Consider the following 23,298-nt stretch of genomic DNA (forward strand, 5'->3'; position numbering starts at 1 on the left):
TAGATGTGTTAATTATTTGTAATCTGAAGAAATTTTTTTTCTAAATATTATACAATACACTTTTTATATGTGTCATAATTACTCGATTTATTGGTTTGAAAAATAACAAGATGCCATATTTCAGATAGACTTAGTTTCAATTAGTTATTAAGGTTTTCCGCTCCCAGCGGAAAACCTTACTATTATTCTGAAAAAATTTCAAATTTCTTATTATTTATTTTTTTCTTCTAGACGCCAACTTTGATCCCTAATATCTCGCTCGTTTGTTCATCGATTGTTTTGAAATTTTCAGGACTGATAACATGTCGGGTGATGTTGTCGTTGCATATTTTAGTTGAGGAAAATTCCTATCCGGTTTTGAGTTATTCCCCTTTTAGTAAAATTTAACGACTTCTTTTGTCCAGGGGGGTTTAGCTTTAACGATGACTGGCAGAGTCTCAAAGATGGGCTGGTTTGGAAGCTAATACATTGAATTTGTGCGAGATATATTTTATTTATTATTTAAATGCAAATAAAAGGGGTTGTATAGATGTTGAAACAAAGGTAAGAAAAAAAATCAAAAAAATTCGCGTATTTTCCGTGTTAGTTTTCTACCTGATAAAAATTTGTTATAACATGTATTTTAAAAGTTCTTGGTCTTACCCAGACCTTTCATTAGGTATACCGAAAAAGGGGCTGGCCCCTATAATTAGGGAGTTAGAGGCCTCCAAAGTTTCTTGTCAATAACTTAAAAAGGAATACAAATTTCTAATGCATTATTGAAGCAAAGTTGTAAAGAAATTAATTTTGAATCCTTCCATGGTATTCAATTTAATGTTTTCGTAATTTATAGTCAGTATTTGCAGAAACAATTGTTGTCAGTTCGGTCCATTTTTGTGGGGGTGCGCACGTTTATGAGGTTATGAAAGGGCTTCTTGTAATGCACTAACTGATACATGTAGCGCGCAAAAATAATTCCACATAAAAGTCCCAAATGTTTTTATTCATATGTACATTTTCATTTCATAAAGATGAACCTCTTTGACCTTTTTTTGTTGTTTGTTTCATTACTGTGCCCCTGTCTATATTTGGATGCATTGCGAGACTCAGGTAACCGATCGATAGGCGAGTCGCTAGCTGTATTCAGGCCGTCGCCTAGACGACAGACTGGTGCATGTGCTTGTAGAGCTGGGCGTACACGTTTAACGCCCCACTGTGTTACTGTAACAGAGACATTTTGAATTGTTTCAGTTCTGGGAGATGTGTTAATAAAATGGTTCCAATGCATGGTAATTAAACTCAACTTTTCTACAATATGTATACACGGCCGTCTTATAAAGCACAATGTGTATTACTGGCATGACAAATGTACGCTAGCAATTTAAACGAACGCGGGATTGCTCCCGATAAAAGCAAAAAAAAAAAAAAATACTGATTTGCGATGGATATAATATAATTATCATCATGGGGATGATTTTAAAAAGCGAACTTAATATTCGTACACGATAATATTCGAATCCAAAGCCGCTAGTTTTAAGTTACGGTTATTAGGGATATTAATTATGACTTGCCCCGCGTTTCACGTTTTTTACTTGCAAAACATCTACAAACGAAAATACCAAACAACCTTCAGCAGCAACTTACAAATTATTTATTCCATATACAATTCTAAAGAGGTAATTAAATAAATTTTATAAATGCTTTATACTTGAACTCGCTATATCTTCCATGGAAAAAAGTGGCATGGAAAAAATGTTGTTCAGTGTTCATCAAATACGCTGTAGCCTTAGCAATCGAAAATAATTAACAAACTGTATATTGATAGATTGACATATCAACAAACATTCAGACCCGCAATGTGTTTTGTTACAAGTTCTATAAAATGTAGACTCAATGACTGAATTCTTTACCGTTTTCCGTCTGGGTTATTTTGAATCACGTGTGTACGTTATGTGTAGCCATATAGATGAACTCTTTAAGTGTTTAATTTAAAAAAAAAAATTGTGCACATGCAGAGCAATGCAATGCTAGGACAATTAAATTCCAACAATGAATATGGTGAGGCCGGTCGGACTGATACTGGTTCTGCTTGTTCTAGAAATAGCGAATGTAAGACCATCTTCGCTAGCCAAGGGTTTTCGGTCCACTCTGCTCCCCAAAAACCCTTGGCGGATTTCATTACGAAAACTCGGTGATGTGGTGGCGCTATCTAGCGAGCAACTTGGGTTGCGTCCCTTGCATATTTACATTTAAATCGAATTAAACAATGGGTTAGGCTATATACACATCATGGCATTAATACAACTTGAAAACATATTGACTACCGAATATCGGAACATAATTAACGATTTTATTAAATACGAATTAAGTTATAATCTAGGGAAAGTACGGGATGTTTTGATCATAGTGTTTTGTAAGGACCTGTACCGGGAGTGAAAAAGTCGCCGATTGATATGAAAGCTTTCATGCCATAAAACCTGGTATCGTTGTCGTGAATATTGCAGACCAAAGAAATTAGATAAAACTCAGCTCATTGAACCCTTAAAAGCAATGACCATAAGCAGGAACGTATATACTAACGAGATTTGCAACTTCTACATTCGCCATGTTTACTTACCATGCTATCACGTGAGCCTTGACGAGTTTGTAGAACTATCAATGACTATGTTCAATCCCAGTAAAATATATAGGTTTTTAAAGCGATCTTGTTAGACCATCGTTGGGGAGGCACTGTACTCGAGAACTTGTGTCTCAACTTGTTAAAAGCACCGAATGTTTTACCAAAGATCACAAATGTATTTTCTTTAAAATGTTTATATTTACAAGCACTGCGATTGGATCAGCTACTCGCAGCTGCAGCCAATCATAAAACGGAGCTTGTCACCGAGTTTTCGAAATGAAATCCGCCAAGGGTTTATGGGGAGCAAAGTGGACCGAAAACCCTTGGCTAGCGAAGATGATGTAAGACAAGGTATTGGGGTGTTATATTTTAAACAAATATAAGTATTGCTTTCTTAAAAGCTTTAATTACTCAACAAAGTATTTTATTGGAAGCATTCTTAGTTACCTTAGCTGAATATATGTACCGCTCGGTCTGTATCCCTGAAAAATTGACTACCATCCGAAATTTTTCATAAAGGTCTACAGACTTGCAGCTAACATTACCTTTAAAAATACATTTTAGAATTTGCCGCTGTTTATATATAAATTCATTAAAAAGACGCGCAGAATCAAGTGGTAATATGTCGTTTGATTTGGGATTTATGACGTCTATTAATATTGTTTTCATTAAAATTATTTTATTATTTCAAGTTTGTGGGTGGAATGAAATCAGTTTCGCATGTTATATTACATAAACATGTCCTCTCCCCACTTTTTCTCGCAGCAACTATTTTTGAAAATTTACATACAAAAATTGAATTATCATGGAGTTGCCCCCCCCCCCCCCCCCCCGTGTTTGGTAGCATATAAAAAAAATGGTATGAAAATCATGAAATTATGAGTGAAATTATGAAAATTTTGGAAAATTCAAAATTCTTCTTTTTTCTTTTTCTTTTTTTGCTTGTCAAGATTTGTTGGATGAGTTTGCCCCCCCCCCCCCTTTTCAAAAACGATGCTACGTGCCTGGAAATTACTCATTTCTTTATTCCCCTCTTTAATAAACAAAACAAACCAACAGACATAACCGATCCAGATAAAAATAATTACATGTATCAAAAATAAACTTAAAAAACAAACTACACATTCATCCTTCACCCACAATATTGCCTTTTTTTCGATATTTGTCATCGTTGTAGACCCGTGTAACAATCTGTTAAGTAGGTGCTTGCACGACAAAGAACCCCTTGCTGATCTACATATTCATTAACGCATACAAAGAAAAAATATATTTTGATTTATTTTTGAATTTCTTTTGATGTAAAAAAAAAAAAGAGAAGAAATTGGTTCTCAGTCTCTCTTTATGCCTGTTTGTTAGCGGTTAATCCAAGTTCATTTTGAATATCCTTTTGTAATTTAAAAAATGCGATGTAAATTTTTTTTTTCATGCAATATTTCGGATAAAGCAATGAAGAGTTGTTTCTTGAAATTTTATTAGACCATAAAATTGTAAAATGCTTACATTGAAAATTGTGCCCGATTTCTTTCTTTTTTTTTAAGGTAAAACTTTATTGATTTAAAAAATGATTATTTGAGACAAACAAATTGACATAATCAATAAGAGTTTGACAATCTCTAACTGCAGGTCTGTAGCTTTTAGTCTGAAAAAGAATCGGATGGACGACCTAGGACACAGATCGTCCATCCCAATTTCTTGAAAATTGCCATTTGTTTCGTACGCGGACGCAATACTCACCGAGACTAAATGGTTCGTATCTTAAGTTTCAAGTTTTAACTGCTTTGAAAGGTAATATTGGTTTTCTGATAATTATGAACATGAAAAATTAAATAAAAATGGTTAAAATTACAGTAAAATAACCGGCATCGGTCTTCTCCATGCGCGGATCTAGAAGTGGAAGGGTTCCAGACCCCCCCCCCCCCCCCCCCACCCCCAGCGAAATTTCTTTCAATTACGTGTACATTATAAACTTAACAAATATGCATCGGACATCCCTAGGCAAACTCAAATAACCGTCTGACTTTACAACCCCCACCCCGGAAATTTTTTTTGGTCCGCGCATGTTATTCTTCAAAACCCCCTGTAAAATATCCAGGATCTCCGCATATATACTAAGAGATTCATTGGCGCTTGCGTTCGATAAAAATGCGTGTAAAACGTTTGCCAATGGTCTTTTTACCTTCGTACCGGACATAACCACAGTCCCACTCTGTGAATAAAATTCGGCGAATCAAACTAGAGACAACGTGTTAAGATCTGTATTTGCTTATAAACATGTAGTATCATCGTGCAAAATGCACTGTTCAATTATATTTTTTTTGGACTTTACTTGTAAAATTCAACATATGTTTCGTAATTTTTTCTCACAGTTTATTTCTTACAAAGTTACTATTTATTTAGTGATTGACACTTTTCAGACTTTATATGTGATTTCAAAGAGACAAAGTGTCATGTATCAAGGACTGTTAATATTGTGCAATTATCAGATTTTCATTTCTTGGACATCAAAGACTCATTGAGTTTATTTAATTATTTTATATCTGTGAACCTTTCACTCAGCTTACTTATATCATTACCTGTCAATTTATACTCATTGTTAAGATTCTTATAAATAGTTATGTACAATTGTCAATGCGCAGTCTGGAATACGGCGGCCAGCCCCGGCCACGTCCGACTCTCCCAGAGTCTTGAGTCCGGAGGCCACTACTGGCCATATCCGACTTGTTTGTAACATGTCTGTCTGTTAAATTGTTATAATGTTGCCATCGTTGAGTCTCGTCCAATTTATGTGGACTCCTGCATCAATTGCCTGTTTATTTCTCTGGAACTGTACACTGGTGGACCTTCGGGAATACGGCAAATCTACCTTTCGTTTTAGCTTACGGCCCACAGCGCGCCACAACCTTATACCTTACACACTTTACGCCAACATTCCCTCACCCGGTTCGTACTGCACACGACCGATGCAGATCCAGAAGAATTCTCTAGCACCGAATAAAATAATTTGTTTCTCAGTGTTTATACATCTAATATTGTACTATGGTTTGCTATCAATTTTTTGTAATACGTCACAAGTATGACGTAGCTACGACGGAAAACCTAATCGTTGCTTGCAACGAGCTCGTCTCTAGTTTAACAATGTTTTTTTCCAGAGTAGCGAAAGCCACATCACTGTTGGGTTGGAAACTGTTTCCGGATGGCCGTCACAACACATGCCGACATGATCCTTCTGCTGTGCCGTCCAATACGTCTCCAAATATACCTGACATACTACAAGATACAGTCTGATGATAAAATGCAATACTTTGAATTCAATGTTAAAATAAATTATTGATGAGGGAAATTATTTCCCCAAGGCATTTGTTTCATTATTTTGTGTTTATTTACTTTCTTTGTGCATGTTACAAAAACTTACTCATGAACTTCTTCATCATCCTCAAAGGGTCCATTGTCTTGAACGCACTCATAAAAATACAATTTCAAGACATGATGAATCAGGCAGTTAACAATAAATTTGCATGCTAGGTAATGCACTGTAATTTCTCTTGATGTACTTTCATTGCAACAATGGGTATTCCCAGCCAGCATTTGCACTCTCTGAATATTTCCATAATGTCACATCTATAGCTACACCTAAATAATATAACAAATCACACATTAAGATAAAGTTATAGTTGATTAAAAAGGTAAAATAGTTTCCATTTAAAAATATATTAAATCTGAAGTTTTGGATGAAAAGAAAGGAATGTTTACATTTCCTATGAAATAGTGTACTACTGCACATTCATGTTCGAACATTTTGTCTCCCAGGAGAGGTTCGATGCCAAATTTTATTTTGTAGATTTCTAGAATGGCCCCGACCCAACTCCTTTTTTCTAGAACCGCACATGGTGTACACAATTTATTTGTCATCATACACAAATATATAGTGATACAAACAGATATTTATGTCGTTACAATTTAACCAATCAGTAGTGTGTAACTAAAAAATCACGTGGTGGACTCAATAGAAAGAATTAACGTCTTTTATTTTTTCCAGCTTGTGACAAGGAAATTCAAACCTTGCGGTAAAAATATTGAGTATGGGACATAAAGGCTAAGCCTGTGCATATTTCAACATTCCGTGCTTTCTTCTTACGTCAAGGGAAATAGAAATCCATTAAAATCACGGGCCCTGGAAGTTATTGTAAATATATTGCATGTGCATGTATAAAAAAGTAAGGGTAGGACACTCTTTTTGGGGCGAAATCGGGTTTGACGAAGTCTGGGCGTTCCTCAAACGAAATTTCGCGATAAATCGTTCAAGTATACTTTACTTACGACATATGTATACATTCGTTCCGCTCCAATGCTGTTACGTCGAAGAAAAAGGTGTTTTTATACATCCAAGTGCCTAAGAATTTCGCTAGACTGGTTTACATCCGGTTTAATCGCAGTGAATCGAAAGGTAAATTGAAAGGTAAGTTCTGATTGGTCAATAATGAAATAAATTCTTTAATTTCTTATCGATATTTGTCAATCTTCTTCATTATTCTCGCATTTCATTGTTGAAAGGCCAAACTACCCAGTATCTATATGCATAACTCCTTTCAAACATTTGATACCTTTATTGACGAGCAGATTTATTTTATTATTAACCAATCAGAACTTATCTTTCGATTCACTGCGATTAAACCGGATGTAAACCAGTCTAGCGAAATTCTTAGGCACTTGGATGTATAAAAACACCTTTTTCTTCGACGTAACAGCATTGGAGCGGAACGAATGTATACATATGTCGTAAGTAAAGTATACTTGAACGATTTATCGCGAAATTTCGTTTGAGGAACGCCCAGACTTCGTCAAACCCGATTTCGCCCCAAAAAGAGTGTCCTACCCTTACTTTTTTATACATGCACATGCAATATATTTACAATAACTTCCAGGGCCCGTGATTAAAATGTTAACAATGAAGACATTATGATTGTTTACCAGTCAGTGTTTGGCCGAAATGGAAAGGTGTATCTTCATGATCCTGTTCTTAAACGCTGTCTTCTTCCAATGAAAATTCGCCCGTCTGAATCGCATTTGCGTTAAAAACTGGTTCAAAATTTATACCCATGGACAACAAATTCTGGGCCCTCGTCCGAAAACACTTCCATCATCAATTTTATTTGCGCCGTTTATCTTTCTTTTGTTTTGATTCTGTGTTTCAGAAATTGCAAGTAATCTCTTGTGACGTCACAAATTCGGAAATTCAAGAACGATAATCAAGATGCGATTTCTTTCGCTGGCATCTTTGGTCTTTTATTTCTTACAATAAATGCTCAAAATAATTTTGTCCAATATTTTCTAGGGAATACTCTATGGAACAAAGTTGATATTTATTAGGAAAAAAACTACTGTTAAAATCTGTCTCCTATGCCTTTAATGATGAAATAGCCGCAGGTATAAAAGCAGCATTTATTTTAAAGTGAGTTGAACAATATTTGATCATATTTACCGTATATTGCTCATCAACAATAACTGCTGTCAGTTGCCCTGGACTCATCACAGGGACGGAAATTGGATAACCATCAGATGAGATCATCTTCAATGAAATTTGAACTTGATTTTTAAACAGTTAGTTCGAATTTTTAAACAGTAAGTAGACAAGTTGAAATCTGCTTTTTAAATGCTCAAAGCCTAATCAAGAGAATAATATAAATAACAAAACAATGAAGAAAAGGTAACTATAAAAATTAAAAAGGTCTTAGCCTAAGTTGCAGAAAAAATCTCCTTTATAAGAATGGTGTGTTTAACAACTATTGAAGAGTTTTCCAGATATATGAAAGACATGGACAATACAATTCATCATCATATTATGCAAAAATAACCTTAGAACGACGTCGACTATGCATGAATTATCATGTAAATTTTTGGGGAAATAACAATTATAGTAAATAATTATAATCTTTAGATGTATGCCTTTTGTTTTCGTACATCTGCCAATACTTTCAATATTCAATATTACCAATGTTTAACTTATTTAAATTGCACAAAAGCCTTATGACGCATAGTGTATTTACTTTTTTATTGGTTCAAAAAGTGAATTCACCAAATGCGAAGGTTTATGAAAATATCACAACATTCCGATGATTAGTTTTAGAAGTTATTTTATACATATAACAGCGCTAAACATTTCAAAGTTTTTTTGTAAAATAAGGATTTTTTTTAGGATGAGATCAAAATAAATATACCATGAATAAACATTCCCGATTAGGTTTTGAGTTGTTTTCTAGACCCTTGGCGCATTCAAAAAATGATTTATCCATGTAAAGGAACTTTCCTGGCCATTTTGTTGTACATAATATGAAACGAGATGGATCTTTTTTTCCCTCCCCGTTCGTCTCATGAACGAGAAGAATCCGCCACTGTGCAGTTGTTGGTGCATACAGCATTTTGTCATATTTGCAGTAGCTACTTTCTTTCATATAGATATATTCACCCAAATCAGGTGACTGGATGTGAAAAAGATTAAACTCATTTGCTATGGCCGTAAATTTAAAATTCGTTTTAATGTTCCCAACATTTGTCGAAATTTTCATCGCTCGGACAGGGCTTATAGGCGGAAATGGTCTTCCTAGAAGGATTGATGGGTTTGTGAATGGTTTGATTGAAAAAACCTGACCATGGAGCACTGGATTTAAATCTTGTAAAGATAGTTGCAATTCTTGAAGGAACGTTACAATTTCTTCTTGCCTTGATGGATGAAAAACCGACAAGACTCCCACGTTCTCGAGTGATGGAACTGTAAAAAAAGTTAGAAATGCTTGGTTGTCTTTTCTCTCTTTTTCCATATACATCTGCAATGCATTTATAGTTACTAGGCTAAAATCTTTTGTTTTTAAGCATGCCATCATTCTAAACAAGAGCGAATGTCGCAAGGTAGAAAGTTTCACGAACAATTTCAGGAAGTGCAGACATGCATGCCAATCCTCTTGTCCACCAGACATGAGAGTTTGAATGCGACTTTTCAGACTTCCGATTTGCTCTACTCCGATGTGTATGTCGACGTTGGAAATTAAGCTGTGCAGCGTCGATTCATCGACATGTTCTTCAACATCTACAGCATCAATAAAACTTGCAGTTCTCTCTAACCTTTCAGCTAAACCAGCCATATCATGCATCAAAGATTCATGTTCCGTTGAATCAGGCTTTAGCATCACTTTTAAATCAGAAATGCGAAAAATGATCTTCAAAAAAGAAGCCACAAGAAGTAAAACTCGTGAAGCTACACCAACCATTGGAAACGTTAATCCAACAAAAGACAATACATAGCCTAATATTTTTATTGCCTCTACGATTATAGATTTCCAAGCTCTAGCATTAAGTCCTTTCATGGATTTCCATAAGATATCTATGAGTGTGATATATTTGTCAGGTAAATCATTCAATTTTTCGATGATGTAATGGATAATCTTTTTTACATCGCATCCAAATGACTCACAAAAGGAGTTAATTTTTTCTAGTTTTGTTTTTGGAGACACCGCTGTTGTTTCCTCGTTTGAATCAGCCATCTAAAAATACAATTAAAAAAAACACAAAACCACTTGACCTAATATCACATAGTTAATTTAAATTTGTTAATTTGTTTTAAAAGCTTATAATTTCTTTTTCTTTAAAGTATGCATTAATGAAAGGATCAGTACGATCTTTCGAAAGCCTTTATTTGGAATTTGTTTTTAACTTACAGAATATTTAATTGCTGGATTTAAAATTGTATAAATTGTTAACGCTGTAAAGATGGCTAAATTAGGTTTTAATTGCTCATGCATTTGTGTATACTTGCAAAATGCTGTTTGTTTTCATTTTTAAAAATAATATTTTTACACCATTTATATTTATAAACAAACATCCAAACAATTAAATCTCTCTTTATATATATATATATATATATATATATATATATATATATATATATATATATATATATATATATATATATATATATATATATATATATATTATAGCATTGAATCATGATTTTTTTAAGTATACACTCTCATAACTGCAGCGGTGTGTGCATACAAATTGAGTAACGCGCGTTAGCGCGTTATGAAAATTTGTATGCACACACCGCTGCAGTTATGAGAGTGTATACTTCAAAACATCATGATTCAATGCTTATATTTACATTTTTTAACTTCTTGCCTTGTCTGCAAATGTGATTCATACCTTAAAATTCATATCTTATCCTAAGGGTAAGTTAATATTAATGGAAGAGCCACAGTAACAGCCACAAGCGTGAACTTTGATTTTCGCTTGTGACGTTGCAGTTTACAGCGTTCAACGTTTCTGACGTCATAATAAAACTCTTCAATTTGACCTTTGACTACTTGTTGCATTTAGAGGCATTTGAAGATCACAGAATTTAATGGAAAAACACAGTAGAATGTAAATATATATATATATATATATAAATATATATATATATATATATAAGCGCTAACGTTTTACTCTGTGTTGTCTTTCGTTTTTCAAATTTTCTATATATAAAACCGGACACTGCGATATTTTTTGGATTTAACTATATATATATATATATATATGTCACACAAGTTTTCCTTTATTCAGTAGGTGAACATCGCCATCGTGCATTCATGACGTAATTTTAAATTGAATTTTTCTCAGAATGGACATACGTGCAAACCTAAACTCTTTTAATAAATGTATGTAAATTGTAAGACTGTCCCTAAAAACAAACGCAGGTGCAGTTTATGTCTTGTTTACGACATGGAATGAATATGAGTCATAATGCCTATTGTACGACTGAATTTCATTCATATTGTATCAAAATTGCCAATCATTTCCTCATAAATAAGATTTGATATCTTGGACGTTTCTAGCTCACCTGAGCTGAAAGCATCATTAGGTAAAAGTTTCAAGGAAAGGACAGACCCTCTCTCAAGGGGATATAATTAATCAAAGTACTGAAGTACTGTCGGGAGCTGATTTTATTGATTATCAATTTTAAAATCAACGATATTTTATTTTGCCTAGCAAGTAGTTTCTAATTTGTATTTGAATTGCGCACATTTTTAAAATATGAATTCTCGAACTTTTCCGACAAGAATTTCGAGAAAAAACCCATATAAAACATGTTCTGTAATATTTAAAGATAGAATAAATTCCATCAAATTGTGTATCGGTAATGAAAATGTTTCTGAAAATTGTACACGTCTGGATTCAAGCAATATTGAACTCTAGTCTCGTTCAACCAGACGATCCGCTGTCTCCGTTAAAATCCAACCACCAAGAGAGACTCTCTGCTTGATTTACAGTGACAGCTGAGCGTCTGTTTGAACGAGACTATATTGAACTCTGGCGTAGGTATACATTCAACTACAAAAAACAATTAAAGTGTTTGTACTAGATAAAATCTGACTATTTTCAAGGTATTTATAATTACGTTTCTTTTGAAAAAAAAATGGTACAGCATACATGTGCAGTACACCGAATTTACCTATTATTTTCAAGAGCTACGTCTTGTCAGCGGTGATGATTTGTGCTTAGGTCCAAACACTGTTTCACTTTCGGTTTGCCAGAGTAACTGCATAGGATAGTTGATAAAAATCAACTCCAAAAAATCATTGAAAATTTGTTGGTATTTTTCAAAAATCTTTAATTCAAAAACTATTTGGCCGGAAAAACTAACACTTGTGTAGAAGCATTCTCAGGTACTGTAGACTCATGTTTATTTAAATCATGGGTAGGGTGGGGTGGGGTAAAATTTTACATAGGAATATAGAGTAAATCTTTTAAAATCTTCTCTGAAACTGATCAACTAGAAACCTTGTGTGGAGGCATTTTCAAGTAGTGTAGATTCAAGTTTGAACAAATAATAATTCCCAGGGGTATAGTGGGGACACAATGGGTAGTCGAATTTTACATATTAGAATATATTAAAATAAATAGTAGGTCTTGAAAAATCTTCTTCTCTGAAACTGATTAGATAGAAAAGCCGCAACTTTTGTGGAAGCATCCTCGGGTAAGGAAAATTCATGTTTGTTCAAATCATGATACCCAGGATTAGGGTGGGCCACAATGGGGTGTAAAATTTTAACATAGAAATATATATTGAAAACCTTTAAAAAATCTTCTCAGAAACCGATCGGGCAGAAAAGCTGCAGCTTATGTGGAAGAATCCTAAGGTAGTGTAGATTCACGTTTGTACAAATCATGACCCCCAGGGGTAGGGTGGGGCGACAATGGGCAGTAGAATTTTACATAGGAATATATCTAGAAAAATCTTTAAAATCGTCTTCTCAGAAACCAATCGAGCAGAAAATCTGCAATTCGTGTGGAAGCATCCTCAGGTAGAGAGAATTAAAGTTCGTTTAAGTCATGATCCCCAGGGGTTTGGTGGGGCCACAATTTTGAGGTAATAATCTTTAGGAGTAGGGTCGGGCTAGTTAAAATGGGGGGGGGGGGTTAATTTTACAAGGGAAAACATTTAAATTATTCACTCAATTAAAAACTCAAATGTTATTATATATGGTTTTACTTGTCTGTGCAAGCATTTTGACGTATTGTTGATTCTTTAAAATTGTTTAGACTTTGGCCTCTTGACAATTCTTTAGCCTCATAAGGGGTTCAAAGTTTTATGTAAGTTATCCACATATAAACAGTTGTTTATGTCTGATCACTCTTGAGAACTAAAATGCTCAATATGTAACATGAATGTAAAATCATCCTGTTTCAAAGATACCTTTCGAAAGATATCAAAAAAGGGTTTGTTTCTTAAAATATGCTATTTGTAAAGTCTTGTACAAATAGCTTAAGGTCAAGATCTAGTAAATGATTCCAGAGTGTCCTTCTGGTACTAGAACAATTATAACGTCATAAATGATTCGAAGAATCTTTTTCCCGTACTTAACGGCTTTAAAGGAATTATGTAGAAAATTAAACAAATCTTGACATTCTATGTTAAATCATGCTAAAAGTAATCCCGATACCTAGATTTAATTTGACATCATTATAAAGAGGACGTCAAAAGCTTGTTTAATTCCGGGGGTTTTTTTTGGGAGACTGTAGGCATTCTAGATATATTTCATTAGTCAAACATGGACAAAACTCCAAAATTTGATCCTCAACTCCTTCGTACTACATTGAAAATGACAGTTTAAAACATGATTTTTCATTGTGTTTACCAACAATTTTAGCCCCGATACACCCTATCAAACAAAGCTGTTGTTGTGAAGCATCATTGAAAGAATTTTTATCTTAAATTTAATTAACCTGTAGGCACCTTTCATTTACTTTATCTTGACCTTAAACACGATTAAGGATTCCTGCATTGCATAGATAAAATTGTTGACCGTAATAATATCTCTGAAAAAATCCTAACAATGCCCACTTGTTACATTATTACGGATACAAGTATTTAAAGAAGGTTCCTACTCAAGTAAACCGGTAGCCGGAATTCGTCGTTTTTGGTTTGAAATATTACATCGCGTAAACACCTGGTAGAAATGTCGGAAGAAATTAAAAACCAAGGAAATACTCGCCAGGAGTAAGCCAGTAGTAAGTAATCAAAAGTAATGAGTAGTGACTACGAAAACATATCAGCAACCGAATGATTTCGACACTTCGCTTATTTCCCACGTGTTGAGCTCACCTTAGAATGTAGACCACACTTACACGGTAAGTTTATTCACTGGTACATTGTTAACATCGTTGTTTCATCTTCAATGCTTGTTCAGATAGTTAATTCATCATATATTATCAATAATGTTATATATATATATATATATATATATATATATATATATATATATATATATATATATATATATTTAACTATATATATATATATATATATATATATATATATATATATATATATATATATATATATATAGTTAAATAAAAAAAATATCAGTGTCCGGTGTTATATAAAGACAATTTTAAAAATGAAAGACAACAAAGAGTAAAACGTTAGTGCTTTCATTCAATGTTCAGACGTTTTAATATATATATATATGATATTTATATTGTGTGATTTTATGTTTGCTTTATCTAACGAGTTGAAATGGTGTATATTTTCGCGAGGCTTGCCGAGCGAATATAACTATTTCAACGAGTTGGATAAAGCAAATATAAATTCACACAATTATAGATGTTCTATTTATCTCATACAATTTGATTTATATTATGAAGCTTTTGAGACAGTCCATCAAATGACCCAAATTAATTTTTTTTCAAAGATTAAAAACGATCGATGATGCAACGTTGTGTTATGCGGTTATTGTGACCTTGCGCATTACAATTTAGTACGTCATTTCTGAGATAAATCTGTTTTAATGTAAAGTTTCACTAAAATAAACCTTCTTAGCTTTAAATATTTTTTTCTTAGAGCTTTTGATTAAATGGAAATACTGATCAGAAGACTTGAATAATCAAGTTTGTTGACGTACACAAAGTTGGGAATGCTCGTTAGATTGAATTGACCCGAACAAGGAACAGTTGTTGATGTTTTATAACGCAAACACTAGTCTAATGATTCGAAATTGAAAATAGTGAATAAGGATGCTTACTAGTGGTGGAATCAAAGTTTAATGAAACATTATTTCGGTACATGTAAGTTCTTTTCTATAAACACAACCAGTATGCTCTGTCTTCATCGCGTCGTCAGGATGGACTCCTTGATAGTTAACGTAATATTTGCAGTTTTATAAACTACACAAAGCAAATTGAAAGTTTGAAGGGGGCTAAACTTATCAAAACTTGACAAACAAGAAAAAAGGCCTTTTGGTACGGTTATGAATAACTTTGCAAAAAAGTGGGGGGAGGGGCTAAGTCACTCCAATAGCCCGGGTTCCGACGCCTATGCTACGCAGTTATGTGCATTCCTTCATATTTGTAATTTAAGTCTTTGACAAAATCCATTTTATATCAATTTTCGTAGTATATATAGTTATGTGAAGAGTACTAGCAAATCTTCGAAAATAATTCACTGAAGCGTTGAAGCGAGGGGCTGTGTCAAAAATAGTTCGGACCGGAAGTATTTGATAAAGCATCGTCCGTTTGATATAGCAAAGGTTTATCACACGGGTAATATACACCACACGTATGAGATATATATATATATATATATATATATATATATATATATATATATATATATATATATATATATATATATCCAGAATAAAATCACAAATTGATCCTGCAAACATTTTCGCCATTCCTGGCTCTTCAAGCAGTTATGTACAAAATTTTGTACTACCTCCACCGCTGTAAGAATTTTTGTAAGAAGAAAAGAGAGAGGTTTGGTGAAACATTTACTGGAGCCTGCTCTATAACTCTGATTCTAAAAACAATATTCTAAAAAGTAACGTCACTTACCGAGAATACAATGTATAAACATTAAAAACCAAAGTGAAATTGTTATATATAGAACACATGTTAATATTTCAAACTTTGAACGTATTCTTAGAATCAAAGTACTGAAGAACTGACGGGAGTTGATTTTGTCGATGTTTATTTATTTTAAAATCAATGATATGTTATTTTGCATGACAAGTACATGCATTTTCTAATTTGTATTTGAATTACGCACATTTTTATAATATGAATTTTTGGACTTTTTCGACAAGAATGTCGAGAAACCCCATATGAATCATATTTAAAGATAAAATTAATTCAATCAAACAATGTATCAGTAACAGAAATATTTCTCGAAAATTGTATGGATCCAAGCAATATTAAACTCTAGTCTCGTTCAACCAAACGCTCGGCTGACACCGTAAATCTCCGACAAGCAAGAGAGACTCTCTGCTTGTCGGAGATTTACGGAGACAGCCGAGCGTCGAGTTGAACGAGACTATATTGAACTCTGGCGTAGGAATATATACGACTACAAAAATATCTAAATTGTTCGTACCATTTAAAATCTGACTATTTGTAAGGTATTTATAAATAAGTTTCCTTGAAAAACAATGCTTTAGCATACATTACATCGAATTTATCAATTATTTTCAAGAACTAAGTCTTGTCAGTAGCGATGATTTGTGCTGAGGTCCAAACACTGTTTCACTTTCGGTTTGTCCGAGTAACTGCATAGGAGAGTTGATTAAAATCAACTCCCAAAAATGAAATGACCCCTAAAAAATTACGAAGTTGAATGTTGAAGTAATTCAAATCACTGCAACCCCTTCATTTAAACAAGTTTATCTGAAAAGAGACGTTTTTTGATGGTCAAGCTTTGCTCACTGGTTTAAAATGCGAAAGTATTTGGCCTTTTTTATTAATTTTATAGAAAAAAAATAAATGTTATCAAAACGTAAGTCCAAAACGCTTATCTTGATATTTACCTTTTTTCACATAAGGTTTGACACTATAGAAGTTGTACTACAAACACATCTTAAAATGCACACATTAATGATTATGATCGTCTTTGTGCCATGCTCGTTTTAATGGCAACTTTCTTGTTCTTTTTGATTACGAACACATGTTCTTATTGAAAGCAAAGCTAATAAGAAAACTGTACAAGAGTATTAAGCATTCTTTAATATTATTAACTATCTAGTGCCATGCTTTAAATGCTTATTGAAATACTTTCTTATATTTTTAATATGATTATTCACACAAAAGTCTTCCAGAAAGTAAGAAGCTTTTTGATGTTGAAGTTAGATTCATAAGTCCTAAATGTAAAAACTTTTGTTATGTAATGGATTTTATAAAAAAGTACTATTATCAAAACTTAAAATACAAAAGCACATCGTAATATTTACCTTCTTTCACATAAGGTTTAACACTGCAGAAGTTGCAATCATATCTCGAAATGCCCTCTTAAAATAGACTAATTTTGATAAGTGCCTAACTCGTTCTGATAACACGTTTCTTTCTTTTATGTGACGTGATTGGTGGCGCAAAAAATGAACCAACTGGACCAGAGTATGTCTTGATCCCCACAATATAAAAGACAGCGGTTGAGCCAATACCAGGCTCTAAATCGTTTTTTTTTAAGAATCATTGCCATAGTAAATTTTGCCTATTTATGCGTTAGCTTGTATAATTTGTTTGAAATGTGCTTATGCATTCATACTTGTACTTTTATGTTTCTTTTGATGCCCTATAAATGAATTTTCTATTAACAAAATCTGCTTCAGATGACCATGAAATAATAAGCGAGTGATACTTTTTTCTGCAAAATGGTTTAATCATAAGCGAATTTAATACTAAGTTACCTAAAGTGGCTGCATGCGTTTGTACGGTCGTTTCAAATTTCTTGGTATATAGTAACTAATAACTATTTAAATGCTCCAAAATGTACTATTTGTTAAATGGGAACATTGAAAACCTTAGAAAAAATATCCTTGGACTACATTGGAGTTACGTCATTAACAAGCAGTTTTAAATTTTGAATAAAAAGAATGCCAAATTTTTTTACGACCATACATTGCAAAATATCGAAATATCTAAGATATTATCCCATTTTTGTATTGGGAAAATAACCACGTACACAAGCGCTTTAAAGAATATAAATCCCACCTCCCCAAGTATACTCAGGCAAATCAAAGCTGATGATATGAAGATGCATAAGACTTTGTTATTACCCAATTAACCCGAACTAAATTTCATTAAAATCAGATAATAATATTATATATCCGAAAAGATACTTTTACAACCTTATTATATTGGACGCCACTGTAACCAAGAAACGATATTAACCCCTGAATGCAAATTGTCATAAAGAACACACACACACACACACACACACACACACACACACACACTCTCTCTCTCTCTCTCTCTCTCTCTCTCTCTCTCTCTCTCTCTCTCTCTCTCTCTCATTTCAAAGGACTTTTAAACCCGATATAAACCCAAGCAAATTTTATTTGTACTTCAGTATAATGTTGCAATGGTACATAAGTTCTCAGAGCAACTTTACTTTTTTATTGCAAGGAATTGTAATTAGGTCTTTTTCATTTACTAATATTTCTTATGCCCTCTGATGGCCGGTATTAAAATCAAAATAAATAACTATTTGAGAGCTTATAAAAGTCAAAAAAAGTAGGACAAATTCAGTGACATTTACATGTTTTATGTCAGTTTCACCTTGCGACAAAAGTATTCCCCCAACGTATCTTGCGTTGGACAGTATTCTGTCCTAGGGAGGCTGAAATGATCAATGCTACCCCCAATCTTAGTTAACATTTGTCTAATATTTCCTGCTTATATATATGTACCGCTTCAATAATTGGCCAGTGGTCTTTTTAGAGATATACAATTAGAATATATTATTGTATTCACCATTATGATTTTCACCGGTAGCTCTTTGACTTTTGTCTTCTTGTCTACTTGTGACCAGAGGTTATTGCTAGCGCTCTCGAGTGCTAGCAACTACGTTAGTCTTATTCACTAGAATACGCATGCTCGACTCCATAGTGGGGGATTCTGGGAATACTGTACTACTGTAGATAAACTGTACCATTTGAATATCGTTTTATCATTTTCACATGAAGTTTTGTATTTTATTGTACATGTCAAAAAGTAACAGCTAGTAGCTTATGTCTTATAATGCAAAGTTATTTTCAATATTATAATAAATAGCTAGCTTTATCTTAAATTTCTTCAAGCTCGGAAAACAACTTCGGATATGTTTTCCGAGCAAGACGGAAAGGCCCGAGAAGATACGATTGCTACAAATCAGTACCAATGGTATTTGAAAATTTTCACTTCGAAATTGAAATAACAGTAGATACATAATGATTAAGGCACAGTCAATGAGCTACACTGTGTATGCCATGCCTCTAGATTTACAGTTTTAAATTGAGACCTCTTTCCAGTACAATTCCAATACACCACTATCACCCCTGCGAATGTGTTCGGAATGATTTCTTTATCGTTGCTAAGTACGTAATAAATCCAGAGGTGCTCGAAAGAAAGTTCACGAGACTTCACCAAGATTTGTTCAGTTCCTGTGAAATTTCGAGCGGAAGTATAAGTTTTCGGATAATATTCTCAAAATACGTAAGTCCTGGTCGTTTTTCATATCATATCCTACTTTGATTTTTGTTAAAACGGGAAAAGCTTTCAAGATGTTTGTCTGATTTCACAATCTAGCAGTTATTTATATTAAACGATAATATTCTGAACAGAGTTATCGTTCGTGTTCAACCACGTGTAGAGTGGTTGAAAATATAAACATTGGGTTGCTTAATAAAATTATAGCCATGTTTGATGATTGTGGTGTGTAATACCATGTTTTTAAAAAAATAATTGGTGTCTGTTTTGCATTAAAACTTAGTATATCGAGCCATTTTCAAGGAACATTCTGCATAAATTGGTATAGTCTGTTTCACTATTGATGTTATTACTAGGTCAGGCGCGGATCGAAAATTAATCCTCAGGAGGGATCTCTTTTAAGCATGTTAGTTGTTGCAACAGCAGACAAAAACTAATTTTTGTATAGTCACATTTATTTCTAGAACACATTTTATTCACCAATAAATGAAGATAAAGTTTAAAATCAATAAACCTCTAGATTTTATATTTGATTACAAGAATTTAACCTAGATCTATACTGTGAAATAGAATTTATACACGAGGTACGACTTTTACTGCGAAACTGAAAGGGTCAAATTAAACCACGTGGTCTAAAATTTGAATGACAATAACATTCTCAGGGGTGACTATGCCTTCCTTTTTAATTAATCGATTCAGAAATATAAACCAATGTTTTAGAAATCTGCTTCTGTGTTTTATGATGGCTACAGCGCTAGCTCACCAATCTTTTTAAAAGATAAGCTTGTGTGGATAATCGACTGGTTCTCAGAGGAGGTAAACATGTGTGATTGTGTTCCTTTGTGGCGAGGTTAATCGTATGGTTCCGAGCGTCTGCCTGTTAGATATTTATTGCCGTCTTCGTTATACGTTGTATGCAAATATTTTCTAGGTATCGTTATTATAAAAATGAATATTGTTAATGATATTAACATTAATATTAACATTAATATTAACATATTAATGATATTCAAGCATTCCACTCGAAATGATTCATCCAGTGTACAATTTGTTTAAAGTGTACAATTCATTTATCAATAAAAGACTGTATGGCATATTAAGCATGCTACCCCGAAAAGTTCTTAAGAGAGCTTTAAAATAAAGATAATGGTAATTAAATCATTTAAAAAATAAGTATTATCGAAAATGCCGAAGCCAAAATATATTACGCCATAGAAGAACAACTATTTAGAATGGTAACTGACATTTTTAGTTTAAAGTTTCATTTAAAAAATATAGGTTTGTTTTAATACTAAACTAAACTCGTTAAGTACAAACAAGGATATACAGGTAGCGAAATCTCGAATATAGCGAAGTTTTGTGGAGGTCCTCCGCAATATTCTTTATAAATCTTAGTAAACATTTCTTTTACTTTATAACGAATTTGGTTATAACGATGTTACGGATATATCGAGCTGATTTTGACCCCCGTAGATGTGCAAAAAAAACCCAATTTCCACCTTTTGTAATGAATTGTTTTATAGTTTTAAAACGTAGAGCTGCCAATAGACTTCATTGTTTCAATGAATTTAATTTAACATAAACCCTTACATTTACCATCCAATCGTTGGCTCATGCCTTAGTAAAAATAAATGGTAGTTATCTTGAAAAGAAACCATACAGTGAATTTGCTAAACTTATTATTACGAATTCGTCGTACAAATATAACGAAATACAAATATAACGAAAAATAAATCTTTTCAAACTATATGTATTTATATACATTTATAAAGTTTGGTGGTATTCAAATAAAAGTGATCCATTAAGATACAAAGTTGAATGTTAATCGAAATCACTGCAATTTCTACATTTTAACAATTGTACTTTAAATTTGAAAATAAAAATCACAATTCTTTTTTTCAAGTTTACCATAAGCATTGTTTAATATGATAAACTATCTAGCGTCATGCTTTCAATGCTTATTGAAACACTTATAAAAATACTTATATTTTCAATATGATTATTCACACAAAAGTCTTCCAGAAAGGTTAGATGCATAGGTCCTAAATGTAAAAAACCTAAGCTATGTAATGGATTTTATTAAAATAAAAAGGTACTATTATCAAAACTTAAAATACATAAAGCACATCGATATTTACCTTCTTTCACATAAGGTTTTAACACTGCAGAAGTTGCAATCATACCTCGAAATGCCCTCTTAAAATAGACTAATTTTGATAAGTGCCTAACTCGTTCTGATAACATGTTTCTTTCTTTTACGTAACGTGACCGGTGGCGCAAAAAATGAACCAACTGGACCAGAGTATGTCTTTTGTCATAATTAATTTAAGCGGAGATTCTACAAGATTAAAATACAGTCCGTACCTATCACTTATCGTCTTTTAAAGAATCATCGCTAAAGTGCAATCAGATTAACTCAGATTCTTTGGGAGCGTTTTGTTAAACCATTGCACTATCTATGTGTTATCTTGTCTAATGTGTTTGTAATATTGTGCCAATGCATTAATGGTTATATCTCTTCATTCTGAATAATAGCATCCAATATGATGTTTCTTTACTCGTATATACGTGAACATGTAATGATTTAAACTGAATTTGCTTATTAAAAGGGATTTAAACAAATATTTTTATAACTGCCCTTACCAAAATATTGACCTTCTGGCAACACATTATGGCATTATTGCAGCAATACTGCAGCAACGTTCTGGCAATACATTGCGGCAATGTTGCTGCAGTAGCGTTTTTCGTATGCAAATGAGATTGCGGCAATATTGCCAGAAAGATGTTGCCGCAAAAGTTTTGCTGCAACACATTGTTGCAACAACACCTTTCTGGCAATACTTGAGATTGCAGCAATATTGCCAGAAAAGAGTACGGCAAAAATTTTGCTGCAACACCTTTCCGGCAATACATTTGCATAAGAAAAATGACATTGCAGAAATATTGGTTCAATGCATTTTCTGTGCTCTGGCATCAATGATACAATATATGCAATATTTATAAATAAAAAATATATACAGTAAAGCAGTCATGTACATTATATTAATCTACAACCAAAATTTTAAAAAAAATCTTTAATTGTCATTACAGTTTTATTTTTTTAAAGATGTAAAAAGGTTACAACAAGACTAACATTTTGCATTACATTAAATTTGGACTTTTCAAAAATATAAAAAAAAAACCAGTTTGTGATTACACAATATTAAAGAAGTGTGGTGCTGTGTACAGGGTGTGGTGTAGGTCCAATTGCACCACAAAGCCGCGGGACAAAAAGCACGTCCGAGACTTTCAAATCTTTATTCAGAACCGACAGATAACAGTACGCCGAACCCGATATTCGAGCCCGACACAAATTACAATACATGCACTACAGAAGTAAAAAAAAATTATTTTATTCAATGTAACATGCACAAAATAAGTATTGAATTAAAAATATAATATATAATATTAGAGACCTGAAACTGGAATTTCAACATGCTTATAAAGGACACCAGTTAAAATTAATAATCTTTAAATTTAACACATTTTATAAATACAATAAACACAAATATGATAAACAAATCATGATGAAACTTGACTAATAGTACTCAGCCAATCAGTGACGATTTATTGCTGCAGATAAACATGTATTGCAGTTTGATTGACACAACGCGCTCAGACGGATTGACCCAACGCGCACAGACGGATATGGACAAAAGTTCACTGTTTAC

This window comes from Crassostrea angulata, chromosome 5 (genome assembly GCF_025612915.1).
Source record: "Crassostrea angulata isolate pt1a10 chromosome 5, ASM2561291v2, whole genome shotgun sequence".
Lineage (NCBI taxonomy): Eukaryota > Metazoa > Mollusca > Bivalvia > Ostreida > Ostreidae > Magallana > Magallana angulata.